Below are 12,997 nucleotides of genomic sequence, written 5' to 3'. Positions count from 1 at the left end.
CACCAAAGTGGAGAGTTGGCGTTCAAAACATGTTCTTGCATGTTATGCGCTGAAAGACCGATCAGAACGTGGGGATGGACCTTAGCCTGCTCATGTCTATGCTCTGCCCCTTTCAGATATTCCTGACACTGGCTAAGACCCATCCGGATGCAACCAAACCTTACAGAGTTGTCTCAGGGCAGGGCAGGTGGGACACTTACTTACCTAGGGGAGAGGCCCATTTGTGGCTTTCCTGTCACCTAAGGGAGAAACTGATGGAACTGGTATAAACAGCACTTCCTGGGCCTTAAGTACCCATCGATATTTTTTTTCTAGTCTTACAATCGGTAGATGGAGTGGACATCTTTTACCCTGATTGCACCTAATCCGATGACATGAATTCAAACGTTGTCAAACGTAAGGAAGGCTTTATGATTTTGTGAACTGGGGAAAAACAAAGCAAAACAAAAACAGTAAAAAGTACTCAGAAATCTTGTTTCTATCTTGCATGCCTGTCCTTCTGTGTTGCCCATAATCATCCAGAAATAAAATGCAAATGTGGCTTCCTGATGCTGAGTGATGGTGTGGGTGTCTTAGCGCAACGTGTATAGCTACTTCTTTCAAATATAAAAGTAAAGAAGCCATAACCAAATTTCCCTTGCAGAACCCATCAACATATTTTAACAGAAATGGTGAACCACGTGGTCCCATACAAAAGACATGTGAAAACCAACACTGTGAGTTCTGATTTCTTGGTGCCTCTATTTGAAAAATCCAGGTGGCTGGTCTTGACCCCATCTTCACTGAAGGCCCCCCAGGGCTTCTAAATATTCGGTTTTAAGAGTAAATCCCCCACCCACAAGAAGGGAAGGAGAATGCTCTCTGCTGTAGATTTGGAGCAGAGACCCATCTATCCCAAATTCGACGAGTATGTCTTAAGCTAATTACATCAATATATCTGTTGGCACTGAGAAAATAAGGCCAAACAATTTCATTTAAAGCGTTTTATTATTTGGACTTACCCTAAATTGTTTTTTTGTTATTGTTGCTTATTTGGATTATACTCCTTCCTAACTACCACATCACCCCCTTTCCATACAGGCTGGCTAACGTTTTTCTTTCTGTGGGCACTGGCCCACTACTGAGTCGATTTAATCAATTAATTATAGCAGAGCATGTGCAGCGTAACTAGCCTAATTATGCCATGTAAACTTGTATTATTTTCAGTCAACTCTGGGGTACTATTGAAGGAGCCAACTTAAAGAAACATTAAGCATTTAGAAATAAAAAATAAAACGAAGGAATTTCTGCAAAAGCGCAGCACTCATTACTTACTTAAAACAAAATGATGCTTCTGTAGAGCTTTCATTCTAAAAGCACACGTTCAGTCACCTGCCAAAATCTCCGATTTACTGCCGCCGTTCACAGATGCCAATGTTTAAACTCCCTTCACCTGCTGCTTGCTGAGTCTTTTATTTCCTCCATCCAAAAATTACTGTAAAGTTGTTGTTTTGTGTCTGCAGTTTTGGCTTCTCCTGACACCTAATGAAATTATCAGCAATAAATGAGCTAAAGCAGCAGGGTTGAGTTTTGTGGGTTTGTTTTTGGTCTCTATTTTGCACTCTTAGGAAAATGGTAGGACAACAGTAAGACAGTGGGAAAATTCAGCACGCCTCTGTTTTCTGTATCTATAGGAAATACAGTAAAATTATTAGCACTTATAAAATTTCACGTAGGAACTAATACCAAATGGAAGGACATAGTGTCAGGTACTTAGTGGGAAAATCCAACCAGCTGAGACATTTACAGGTATTGTCAATACAGACAAGGTGGCCACCGAGCAGTGACCTCAGGTGTAAGCCTGCGGAATGACATTAACACGTAATTAACAATCCAGGGGCGCATTGTACAACTTAATCATCAGTACGGTGAGCATGACAGTCCAAAAAGAGAGGCGAAGGGAGATTTTTTGTTGGTAGGATTGTGTTTTCCCTCGGCAAGCATCATCTAATAATGTGTTTTTTTCACATGCAGTGGTGACGATTTCTTTTTAGTCCTCTCAGTCTATTGAAAAGCACAGTAAGTTCATTTGCTAGCAGGTAGGCAGTGGAGGTGAGAATTGAATTGATCTGAAATGCTCCGAGAAATTGACCCTGAGGTCGCTCTTCCTTTAAATTGGGTTCCACAGACAAAGTTTCTTTTCTTCTTCCCTGGCTCCTGGGTGCTGCCAGTAGCAGAGTTGAGTTGGGGTTTGTAATTATTTAAAGGGATTCTAACGCCGGGGTTGACTCCCCCCTCTGCAAAGTTAATCAAAATAGAGACCTTTTGTTGCCGGTGGTAGTTAATTAAAGGGCTGAGTCTATACTGCTGTGGTGTGCCTCTGGCTTGTTTATATTTTAAAATGAGGTTCATTCCTGATGAACAGGAAATGGGGGAGAAAGCGAACATGAGGGTCTCTTACTGGGCTGAACATTCTGAATAGCAGAATGGAATTTTCTGTTTAACTTTCATTACTTCTTTTCCTCTTCTCTCTCTCTCCTCTTTTTAATGGAGTGATTAGAATTCTTTTAAAAAAACTTAAGGTGCTTACTGTACATTTAATAGTGTTGAAATCAAGCACTGCATTTTAGAAGGCGTGTGAGTCTGCTGGAGGAGATGCTTGGCATCTCTCTTCTCTCAGCAGTAAGGGTAGCCAAGAGAGATCAGAAATTCCTTTGCCAGTGTTGACCTATTTGACCCAAACTAAGAACTGCTTTCTCATTCTTTGCTCCAGTGGGTAGCACATACTTGAAGTTCTCTCCCAACGCTCAAAGGCTGTTTTGTTTATTTGGTATTGGTTTTCTCCAGACTTCTTATTTTTAAATTTTTCTTCTATTTTTTTTTTTCTCCTTTTAAAGCCTGGAACAGTTTCTCACCATTACCTGGTAGAATGAAAATGAAAAGTGCACAGGCTACATGAGCTTTACCAAGCAGGTTCGGAGGTTTGAGGCTGGATCTGTCACAGTAGGGGAGGAGAAAGAATTTGTGATGGGGCCAGGATTTCTCTAAGCCGTGGAGCTGGGGCCACTCAGCTGCCCAGGTCTGAGGGATCCCAGCTGTTCTCCCTCCAAGCAGCGTCTGGAGACTCATCAGACCTTCGAAGCCCCCTGGCATCCCACTCTTTCCCCCGAGGTACTGCCTCTGCATCTTCAACGTTTTTCTAATCCAGCGGAACCACAGAATCAGAACTTCCAGAACTTCTGCTTTCAGCCTGTCCTCATCTTATTTGTCAGTGATAAAGTTGTTCATTGATGTGTCCTAGGCATTCTAGTCAGCATGTGCAGTTTGGGGGAACCGTGTTATTTAGAATGTTCCATCTGTTTGCTCTGATCTTTGATCACTTGGTAGCATCCTGACAAGACCCTAGTCTAAGGGCAACAAAGGCTATGGTCATGATATAGCGCATGACCTGTGCTACAAACCATCCCTGCAGATCCGTGGCCACATAATAGACCCAGTTCTCAAATCAGGCTGATAGGGTTAGTGTTGGAGTGTTTTGGTCCTGACCCTGGAAGAAAAATACAGGGTGCAACTTGGTCTCTGCCTGAGAGTAGGAGGTTTGACGGAGGCGTGGTGAAATGTTACTCTGTTCAAGAGAGGGGGGAAATAATAAGGAAGGGTTTCTTTTTATTTGTTTTCGTCCTATTTTGTTTGAGAAGGGTAATATTAGTAATAAAAAAAATGCCATCGCTGTTGCTGAGAAATTTTATTTTCTCAAGTATTGGTAGGAGGCTGGGCTGGTGTGTGGTTCCTGCAAGATGTTTCTTTCTATCTTTACTCAACATGTCACAGTGCCATTCAGATTTTCCCATCCTCTTCAGCATCATTTCCTTCCACACTAATAATAATAAAGGCACCTTCCCATGTTTGCCATGGTTAAACAATGACATTTTCACTTTAGGAAAGACGAGATTCTAGTGTGTGATTTCATTGTGAATTTGTCAGGAGTTATTTGTAGAGCTATTGAGGAGGCAGTGAGGCAGTTATTCGGAGAATGCATCTTTTTACTATTTCTTTAAAATTTAATTGGGATCAGGCCACTGTGACTCAAGGGTTCCTTTTATTGTTTCTTTTCTTTTCTTTCCCTTTTTCCTTTTTCTTTTGGTATTGCAAGCTGCAATAAAGTGACTTGTAATTTATAATCAAAGTTTGGTATCGGTAAACTAAACTGTAAAAACCAACTTTGGGGTTTTGCTCATAAAATAAATATTTGAAAAAATATAGTAATGAGGCTTGTATGGTAGAGGCAATGTCAGTACATATATATCTGTGTATATAAATATATATGTGTTTCGTTTCACAGATTGTTAAAGCTGGTCTTGAAAAAGCATCTTCTGAAACTGTGACTTTTTCTAACATCCAAGTACAAGGATACATTGATGGGATATAAGCACATTTTCTTTAATGAACTTCTAATTTGTTATTTAAACTCCATTCATAATTCACATTCCCTTACTTTTTCATGAAGGAGTATTATTTTTGCACGAAAGAGTCAGAGTATGCGCGCTAGAATTCTCTGTCTGTAAGCTATAGGGCTCCTTAGCTTGGAAGATTTTTTTTTTCTTTCCCCCTAACAAGGAAGCTCATTTAGAAAGAAATGTTTATGTGAAGTGCTTGTCAGTTGGCATTTTTACTGGTTTTCTAACCCAAAGGTAAAATATAAAGCCATGTCTTTTCCTGGCTGGCTTGTTGTTACTGGAAGGGTCCCTCCCTTGTTAGCTTGACAAATAATTTTACTAGGGGGACTCTGCTGTATTTTTATGCTTGCTGTCTATTTTCTGCTTGCTGCAAATAAATTTCTGTACTCAGAGGGCCCTAAAGCTCCAAACACATGGTATTTTCCCATTTTGCTGCTGGTCGCCTGAAATATTTATTTCATGTAGTGTGTTTAATTAATTTTTTAAAGGAAAAAAAATTTGTGATTAATAGCAAGTGAAAATTATTTATCTATTTCTCAGGACCATTGGGTTTCAACTTGGACGGATGGCTTTTTAAAAGGTTTTGTGTGTCAAAGCTTCTCTAATATTTGTCAAATGGGAGATAAGTGTTATTTATTGGGGGAGTCTTGTAGTTTTCTCATTTTATATTTCCATGTCTGTTTTTTTCAAATTTAAATATTAACCTGTTAATATGAGAAATGAATAGAGCTATAGAATTCTATCTAGAAACAAAGCACTACATAATAAAATCTTTACATTTGAAAAATGATACATCGTGTGAAAGTAGAGAAGAAATTGATCATAAGTATCAATGTAAATATCGGCATGCACCTGAGTCCTGGGCATTTAGTCTTTGGATTCATTAATACTGAAGAAAGCATGGTGTGACTCTCTGGGGCAAAGTGGGTCCCTGGTATAAATCTTAAAAAAACTTACCCCAAAGCATACTAATAAAATAAAATAAAAATCAATGTATTCTGTAAATTACAAATACAATGCACATAGCATATTATAGGTATACAATAACATGTTTAGCTAAGGAGTTAAATTTATAAATGCTGGTTTAAAAAAGTGATCATTTTAAATTAATGCCACATTATCTCATTAATTGAAATATATATTTTTAAAGCAGCTATTCTGCTTGTTATTTGCTATTTATTATGGGCTCATTAGTTCAGAAATTGGGAAATACTTTTACAAAGGTACCAAAGACATAAATTTGAAACCAGAATGCCAGCGTATGTAACCAATGTCAAGGGTATTGAACAGACTGAGTCAGAGGTTACCCAGAGCTCAGTTTCTGCAAAGATCACCAAAATGAAGAGGAAAATGTAGAAAAAGGGGTCGATGGAAGTTTTAAAATATACATGGAGATCCACAGTCAAGATTCAGAACATTTCATTTTTGGGCCATTGCACCATAATATTTAATCACAAAATTTTACTATAGATAGACTTTCATTTTTCTCTAACTCTACAACAGTGGAGACTATTATGAAAGTCAGATTTTAAAAATATGTACAGAAAAGTTAACATTTAGCATTTCTTCTGATCACTTGAGGGCCATTCCAGCATGTTAGGGGTTAGAGACAACTTCCGTGGAGCAGAAGACAGTGATGTTCCCGAAGCCCTGCCCTTTGTAGGTCACCCAAAACCTCCATGGGCTATGATGACAACAGCTACCATGCACCGAGTGTCTCCTGGACACCAGATCTATGCCGTCTTTGACCCGTAACAATGAATAGAGAGGCAGATATTCTAATCTCCTTTATACAGATTAGGAGACTCAGGCACAAAGCAATTAAGGTATCAATTGACCCTTCACCACAGTCATGCAGATATTTCTAGATAGACACTATCTCGACCAGTTGATTCCCTCATTCCTCCTTAGTTAAGCAGCCCGTTTTTGACCTCAGCACATGTAGTAGGAGCCCAGGTGCCCTCCTCTCCGTCTTTGTCATCTTTTTCTCAGTAGGGTTGACTGAGGCCCAGAAGAAAATGCATATAATGTGATTAGTATCAAGGCTGGAGCTGTGGCTGCCAGTGGTCTTGATCCAAGACCCCTGCGGCTCTGAAAACAAATGATTCTGTGGTTTGATATTGGTAGGTAATGAGTGGCTTTTTTGCTACTGAAAAAGAGAGTGTCCTTTTATGACCATTTAAAAAACAATAGATGGCACATTTCATTAATACCCTGTAATGTGTAAAATATCAGGTGCACTGTTGGCACTCAGGAAATTACTGGATAGTGAAGATAAATCAGCATTAAATCACTCTAATAAAAGTCCCATTTAATAAAAAGTTATCAGCAAAATCTGTAGTAACACTAAAAAGGATACACAGTTTCTGCATCTGTAAGATAGGAATAGACCCTCAAAGGCATGTGTAGAGGACTAAATATGATAATGTATGTAAAGCACCTGGATTAAATATGATAATGTATGTAAAGCACCTGGCACAGGGTAAACACTCTGCCATGCTTGGCCTTGGACAATATTATATGGAATAAAAATTTGACCTTGACACCTTGCAAGCCTTGGTTTGTTTTAGAATCACTTTGCCGTTATGAAATTGGACGTTTCCCTCCTACACTTCAAGTTTTTCAAGATTGGAAAACTAAGAAAAACATACAACGTTAGTTTATAGCTGCCCTCCTCTGAAAAAAAAAAAAAATAGCACTCCTCCTGAAAAATAAATAAAGTTGTGCTTAGGGAGTTTTGTGGTCAAACAATTTAGGAAAATTAAGGGTCAGAGAAAGTTAAACATTTAATCTTGCTATCATCCACCTCAGAGGCTTTGTATACTAACATGCATGACGACTCTCCGTGGGGAAGGACCAGCTCAGGTGGTATATGGTATCTTTCAAACTTCCATGAACATGGAACCAGTTTTTTAATCAACCGCCTCATGGAATTCACATTGTATGGGGCACTTTTGAAAAATAGTTGCCTAAAGAACTGGTCCTTTTTTTTTTTTTTTAGTACCACAGGGCTCTTTTATTAATCTCTCCCCATGAAACCTTTATCTGAAAAATTCATTTGTCATTCTTTGTATTCGTTTTATTAATCAGAAAAGCAAGAGCAGTGATACAATTCCATTGATGTATACTCAGTCAGAAGATAAGAAAACCTTATGAGGGTAACCCTATAGGTTTTTACAGTGGGGTAAAGGTCACTATTCCCATTAATAGTGGGAGTGGCTCATGAGTGCCTTTACTGTCTTCATAGGCTCCCTGTGGGATTTCAGGACCCTGGTTTAGGACTCTCTGCTCTTGTAGAAAATCCAGGATCACTGATTAAATTGACCCAGACATTTGTGATGGAATGAGCCTTCCAAGGAAAGCAGACGTAGTATAAGAATGTGTTAATTTCCTAGGGTCTTGGCCAGAGATTCTTTGGATATAAAAACTATGCTTTCAGGTTTCTGTTCCTTTGTTATAGGTATGAAGGTATCTATTAAGGATATAAAATAGAAGCTGGCTAGCAGGAAAAATTGGGGATGAAGGTACATTCTCTTTGTCCCACGTTCCTCCCTTTTCTCTTTTTGCACATCTGCTTTGTTCTACCTCCAGAAAGCAGGCAGGCCTTCTCTACTGTGCAGTACAAATTATTCCCACCATCACCCCTGGGTCCCACCCTAAACATGCCAGTTCCTTTGAAACCCTCAGCAGAGGTTGGCTAGAGTCTCTAAGCTCCAATTCTCAGAAAAGATAGCTGATTGCCTCCTCTTGGTCAGGTGTTCATGTCTTGTCCAGTCAGCAGTAGCTAAGAGTGAGTCCTCATGGCCCCTTGCCTGCTTCATTAGATTTTCTGAAAATGTGGTTATAGGAATTGTCAGAAAAGATAGCTGACTGTCTCCTCTTAGTCAGGTGTATATCTCTTGTTCAATCAGCAGTAGCCAAGGGTGGGCCTTCATGGTCAGCTGCCTGCTTTTCTGATAATGGGGTCATGGGATAGGGTAAGGCTTGGGCAATGACCAGTTCACAATAGGGGAGAGGGAAACTTGTACTGAGATTCATGTGCACCCCTTTCGAAGAGAGGAGTGAGTAGGATTGGGGCATAAACGGGTCTCTGAATCTAAAGACTGGTTTGTGGGACTTTAAAAACATTGATGACTTGCCTCAGACCACATGAATCAAGAACCTTTAGTGGCCGGTGGGGCTCAGACATCAGTATTAAAAAAAAAAAATTCCCAGTGATTCTGATGTACAATTAGGATTGAGAACTCCTAGTAGAAGAACCCCAGGGACACAGTTATCTACTGAAACCCAGAAAGGGAAGAAGCTGCTGGTGAATTTCCCACATTTTACTCTGAGTTTTACAACTCAGCATGTCTGAGGTCCAGTTTAAAATGGAAAGGGATGAACAGTTGCTTTGCATTTCCCCTGCTTCATCTGCCCTTCCTAGTTCTTCATTAACATCAATGCTATTCTTTATAAGCAAGCCCAAGGCAGTCAGGTAAGGTGCCTAGGGAAAGTGAGTTGAAGTTGGTGTCTAGAAGCCTCAGTTTGAAGCCAGACTTAGCCACTAAAGCAGCCAAGTGACCTGGGTAGGTCACATTCCCCCGATTGCCCTGCTGAGTCTCACTCTTCTCTTTTGGAAAATGGGTCAATTAGCTATGGTCAGAGGTCTTCCATGGGTCTCACGAAATCAGTGAAGTGATCAGTTCATCCCAGAGCCAGCACCTGAACTAAAAGAGATGCATAGACGATTTTGAGGTGTTAGAATGGCTCATTTTAACGCTGTTGATGGTGTTTTTAAAAACATTCTGCAGAGAAAAGAGAATAATGTATTTAGTTATCAAGTCACAAGGATGGAGGTATTCCCAAATTATTTGCACAGACTTCTGCAGATACCAATAAAATATTTATTTATTTGTCATCATCAGATACTTATTTACTGTGTGATTGGGGCTAAAGTAGAAACAGGACTGAGGGAAAATGGTGCTGGCTGGAATTAACCAAGATACTTGATCGCACACTGTCAGACTCATTGATTCTCCACTAAAGCATAGTATTAAACCACACAAAAGTGGGCCTGCTCCAAAGGCACTCTTCACTCTGCCTTGTAAGACAATTACGTTTTAAATTTCTCATCTCCTCTTGGACGCTAAACTCTGTGAGCGTGAAGTTCACGCCTCATTTATTTTTGTGTCCAACACAGCCCTGTATCGGTGAGTAGCACATAGTAGCTGTCTCAGATCCTTTCCAGAATGCGGCAGGGTATACCTGAATAAGCAATTAGGTACACAAACAGGCAAACGAACGGGAGATAAGAGCCTGGTAAAAGTTTGTGAAATGACCAAGATGACATCTTTGCAATCTGTCAAAATTAGAAGTTATTCTCTTAACTTTTTTGTAGGTTTTCAAAAGACCCCTAGCCTGACATTTCCTTGTCACTTTTGCAGACTAAGTTTCCTTTCCTGGATAGCCTGTTAAATGTAGTCTGCACTAGTGCTGTTACTTAATGTTCTTCTTTGGACATATATTAGAAAGTTCGTCTTTTTTTCTCTGACTGGTTTGTTGTCAAAGTTATTAAGCTTTAATTATTTTAAGATTTCATTGAACAAATATCTATTGTGTATTACCTATACAGTAGAAAATGAACATGGTGCTGAGGATATAGAAACAAATAAAATGCATTCTTGCTTTCAAGATTTATTATTGATTAAGACAGTTAAAAACATAAATGCTGGTCCTGTTTGATCAATGCTTTCCAGAAGATATGGGGGAAGAAAGGGCGGGGAATTTTTCAAACATGGATTTATGAGGTGAACAGGAGGGGTGTAACCATTTTGTAAACACCATGCATAAAAACAAAAGCTTCAAAAGTATCAAAAGCAACCTAGATTTTTAATCTGGGATATGGAAGATTTTCCTTAGCCTGATGTAAAACCCAAATGCTGTAAAGCAAAGGCTTGGTAAGTTTGATGACATAAGCATTTAAAACTTATGCAGAGCAAAAGCACAACAAAACAAAAACACAACAAAAATATGAAAACACTAAGTGGGGAAAGTTGCAACCACAAGATAGTCAAAAACCTAATTTCCTTAATATAAATAGCTCTTGGAAATCCATAAGAAGATAAATGACCTAATAGGAAAATGTCCAGAGAAGAATGGACAGTTTTTGGGAAAAAAAAATACACATGAATGGCCAATAACATTATGAAACAATGTTCAACCTTCCTCACAACCACATAATAATGATATTTTCTTTTGGCTAGAACATAGAATGATTGGCAGTCTCCATACACCATTGTGAGCATTTAAATTGGGTAACCTCTTAAGCAGCTAATATTTATAGCATCTTATAGCACAGACTATTCACAGACATAACACCTTTTTATACACATTCCATGTTTGGGAATTTTAATTCAATACAGCACTTTGGATATAGCTGGAATAAACAGTGTGTTTATGTGTGTGAGTTGGGGAGGAAGGATTGCCTCGGACACAAGCCAAGATGGGTAGACAGGGCGCAGATCAAGAAGAAATTCGAAGGTCAGGCCAAATAAGGCGTGAAAACAGGAGGCTGAAACTCAAGAGAGGAATGAACTAAAGTGGTCAGTGCCTGGCATTTGGCATGTTTCCCTTCTCTGAAGCCACTTCTGCCTAGAATTCATTTTTCAATTGCGAAACATTTTCAAATGTGAAACCGTCCAGGTAGCCCCTCCTCCTGATCAACCTGAATTTGCTCTGAGCTCTCCACCAGATAAAAGAGACTTATGTGCGTTAATTGAATTAAGGCCGGTATTGTTCATTGAGCTGTGGCAGCGGTTCCTCTTTTCTAGGATTTTTCTGTATCATCTGCATTGTCACAGCCAAAAGTGTTGGGGGAAGAAAGGGAGGGGCACTTTTCCAAAGAACTACATGGGGATTTGGTCACGTGCCTGCCATTAACATCAATCGCAGATGCAGGGCAAAAATGCCTGGCACGTCCCTCCACACACCTCTTTGAAAAACGGCCCCTCTAGTGTTGCTACCAGACTCCCCTCCACCGATACAGGATTTGGGGGCTTTGAAGTTTGTTGTGGAAATTTCACTGCTTTCTTTGACTCCAGCAAATTGCTCCAAAATGCTACAAATGTAAAAAAGACTGAAAAAGCTTTAGCAGCAGCTTAGAGGTGGAATCCCCTTAAGCCATTGACAGAAAAATGTGTTTCTTCTTTCAGTTTTTAATTTGTGAGTTATATCTTAAAATACACCAATGCGGTCATAGTCTTTTCTTAGGAGAAGGAAAATGAAGAGTGAGTAGGCAGGGGCAGGGGCTGGCAAAGAAAGGGGGAGATTTTGCAGTTCTAATTCTTTGACCTTGTTGCACTTGGGGGAAGTCCTGGAAGCAGGGACAAAACTTCCTGCAAAGAAATGATGTAAAACATGTTTTGTTCAACGTGGCTGAAAAGCATTTCCAGCATGGGTCCAGTTGGAGCTCCTTCGTGAATCTAGATTTGACTGGGTTAAGAGAAGCTGATGATGCCAAGGCTGGAAACCTTGTAGACCTATAGATCTATCCTGCCTGAACCTAGGAGAGCAGAGGATAGAGAGATTTGAACCCACTACGTTTGGCCTACAGGATGCAGTTCTTGGCATGCTTAAAATTTTGCCTTAACAGTTTCCCGTTTTATGGGGAAGTACTGGGCTTTGGTGCATTTGTAAAAAAAAAAAAAAAAAAAAAAAAAAAAAATTCCGCTGAGATGTTTTTTTCTTGTAGTATGCTAATACTGCACCAGGCTAGAAAGAATTATGGAGTGGTGGAAATGACCGCTAGAAGCTCCCTGGGCTTCAGTTACCACCTCCATAAATTTAGGGATTTGGCATGAATCAGACGTTTTCATACTGGTTTTATTTTGTTTTGTTTCTGTAGAGGAGCCGTTTTGGAAAATGAAAGTGTATCTGGGATCACTATGTAAAAGAGAAATTGGAAGCCACTGAGGGTGGAGCTGATTCTCCAAGTTCTTAGACCTTCCTCCCTCCCGCTCATCTCCCTGGGACACTAAGTTCTATGGATTTGAATATCTATGAGATATTCAATTTGAATATCTATGAGATGTACTTCTCTCTAAGGAAATGTCAGCTCAGACAGTCTTGGATGTAGCAAAGGATCACTTTTTTTTTTTTTTTTTTTTAAACTGGAAATGTGGGGATTCCTCAGGGTGGAGCAAACTACACAGTCATCAGTGCCAGACCTTTCTAGCTTTGTGACTTTGGGAAAGTCACTTTCCCTCTATAGATGCTTGGTTTCCTCACCTTTCAGATGAGAATGCTAGAACAGATCTGATGGAATTCTTATACAGGTTAAATGAATGAACCCAGGCGGCATCTATTAAGTGCCAATACCAGCTGGCTGCTCTTTTCCTCCTTACGCTCAGCATTTAGCACAGAAACTCTCACAGAACGTATTCCCAGTAAATGTTTGCTGGATTGACTGTCAGTAGTATGCCCATAGGCATGGGCTCAGAAGGACCAGTTGTATTGTATCTTCTCAATTCCACATCTGGGGACTTTACATTGGTAGCATGAAATTGGCCACAGTGGGAATA

The sequence above is a fragment of the Pan troglodytes genome, chromosome 18 (assembly GCF_028858775.2).
Source record: "Pan troglodytes isolate AG18354 chromosome 18, NHGRI_mPanTro3-v2.0_pri, whole genome shotgun sequence".
NCBI classification, from domain to species: domain Eukaryota; kingdom Metazoa; phylum Chordata; class Mammalia; order Primates; family Hominidae; genus Pan; species Pan troglodytes.
This window is presented reverse-complemented; position numbering follows the sequence as displayed.